Below are 2,787 nucleotides of genomic sequence, written 5' to 3' on the forward strand. Positions count from 1 at the left end.
CCGTAGGATTTTAGAGGTGAGAGAGGAGTAGGGATAATGTGCTGTAATTCCTTCACACAGCAGATGAAAAAATGAAACCCAGAGAGAAGTAACATGTCCCTAATCAAACAACTACTTGGTGGCAGAGATGAGATTAGAAACCAGTCTTGAATCCAAGTCTATACATGAAAACACATGATTCAAGGTCTACACACTAGGAGACGTAGTCTCCTAACAGTACGTACCATGAAAACCTAGAAGTCAAGATTTTCCCTTTGAACATCAAGAAATTTTGTTATACCCAGGCATAAAATCACTACATCTGTGTACTGGTCGGTGTTCTTCAAATAAATATAACCAATAGGATGAGAAAGAAATGGGGGGAGGGAGATAGAGAGAGAGAGAGATTATAAAGAATTGGCTTACTCCGTTATGGAGGCTGACAAGTAGTCAGTAACTGGAGACCCAGAAAAGTCAATGTATAGTTCCAGTCTGAATACTGGCAGGCTTGAAACCAAGGAAGAGCCAGTGTTACAGTTCAAATGCAGGCAGAAAAAAGCCAATGTCCCAGGTTGAAGGCCATCAGGCAGGACAAGTTCCTTCTTACTGGCAGGAAGGTCAGCCTTTTTGTTCTAGTTAGATCTTCAACTGATTGAAAAGGTCTCACATTAAGGAGGGCAATCTTCTTTTCTCACTTTACCAATTTAAATGTTAATCTCATCTAGAAACACCCTCACAGACACACCTGAATAATATTTGACCAAATACCTGGGCACCCCACGGCTCAGTCAAGGTGACACAAAATAAACCATCACAGTCTGTCATCACTGGCTTTCTGAGATTTCTGGGTCTGGGTGAAAAGGAGGCAGAGTTGCCCATATAGAGCCCCCAACACATCTATATTTGACAACTGCCCTTGGCCCAGAAGCTATGGAGGACTGTGGTGCCAGGGAAGAAGAGGTACCAAGACCTACTTTCTGAGCCTATTCTTTTGGAGGTGGATAAACTAGAGCTAAAATAATAACCTCATTTACAGTCGAATTTGAAATGTAAATCCTGACATTTAAGAATGAAATGGGGAAAGGAAGAAAAAGGTCTTACCTTACCGGTTGGAGAAATTTACTCTTAAATCAAAAGGAGGATTTTGGAAAGGCAGAGAGTTTTATGAGAATAACATTACATTTTTCTGGTCTTTCTTGAAAGCAAGAGCCCCCAAGTTTTGAAGCAAAGGAACCATTTTTCATTCCCCCAAAGTCTTGTGCTTCCAAGTGTAGTAGAGCAAGAAGGGAAAAAAAAACATAATAGAAAATAGAGTGGGAGAGAAGCTCTTACTTCCTGATTGGAATTTTGGCAAACCACAGAGCTCTCTGTTCATGGTTGTAAAGATCTTGGAGCCCTACTATGAAAAGACTAAAGGCCTATAGCTGGGGTTAATTGGTGTTGACACCTAACACCTTGTAAATGTTCAAAAATCAAAATAACAGGAAGAAAAAATAAGGAGCTCTACAGCAGTCACATAGAGTAGTAAGTTTGCAAAAGATTAAAAGTAATGTCAGCACTTTCTAATGGGAAGTGAAAGACCGATGAGGAACTGACTATTCAAAGAAATCAAGAGAGGCCCCATGAAAATGAAGGTTCTATGCACAGCCTTAAATACAATTTCCTCTGAAACTTTTGTGTGATGAACAGGGATTATTTTTAGGAAAAGTACATTTTGCAATTCCATTGCCTGGACTGCATCTTCAGTGAATTTTTAGACCATCTAATGGCTTACATAGCCTAGAGTCCAACCAGAGACAGGAAGGAGGCTTGGCCACTATTTCTATGGCTTGTGCCAGTACCGATGTTAGGAAGAACACCCAATAAGACCACAAATGTAACACACCTGAGCAACAATATCCTGTTTTTAAAAAATTAAACAGAGGTTGGTTAATTACCACACTTTGGAGATGAAATCTGGTTACACCCTTCTAGGCTGACAACCTTCTTCCTACAAAATAATGTACCTGGAAACCTCCGCAAAGGGTGCATGTGACCACCCTTCCTACCTAAGAATTCATCTCTCTACCTTTTGACAGATCAAAAATAAATAAATAAATAAAAGGGGTGGGGGAGACAGAGCATTTGATTCTCAAGGCCCCAGAAGTGGCACCTTACCTGCCTGATCTCCTTCAGAATTGTGGCAAGGAATGAAAGACTGAAAGCAACATATTTGGGACTGGGCCATAAATTCAATGAAAGAGATAGAGGTAGAAATACCCAGTATCTGCTTACTCTCTAGGTCATTGTCCAGGAACTGAATTTGTCTTAGCGAGTTGGCCCCTCTGGATGCACCCCTCTGGAGCAGTCTCAATACCACCATAACTGACACATCTCCAGGGACCAGCAGGAGCAAACTGCAAGGCCTCACGCAAGAGGAAGAGAATAGTAAGGGGGTAGGTAGGAATCTTGGCTAATAGTGTTCCAGGCAATATTATTACATTAAAATAGATATACTATATATTTTAATCTCAGGGAATAAGAGTTTTGTGGGGTTTTTAAGAATTAAATGCTCTGGTATTTGGACACATGATGGCATAAATTATATACGAGGGAAAAAAAAAATCACTTGTGTTATGACTGCTTAAAATCCTACTACTGACAAGGCCAAAGACATTACTACCTTGAAACAATAACATTGGGTGGTAGGTACAATGATCTTCTCTGTCCTTTATATAAGAAAGGAAATTAGGACTCAGAGTTAAATCAAAATGTCATTAATTTATAAGCCTGGCTGCGAGGTAAGGCTGTCCTGATTTTAGAGGGTTA

This window comes from Callorhinus ursinus, unplaced genomic scaffold (genome assembly GCF_003265705.2).
Source record: "Callorhinus ursinus isolate GAN/ISIS: 27379988/994484 unplaced genomic scaffold, GSC_fseal_2.0 scaffold2, whole genome shotgun sequence".
Classification (NCBI taxonomy): Eukaryota; Metazoa; Chordata; class Mammalia; order Carnivora; family Otariidae; genus Callorhinus; species Callorhinus ursinus.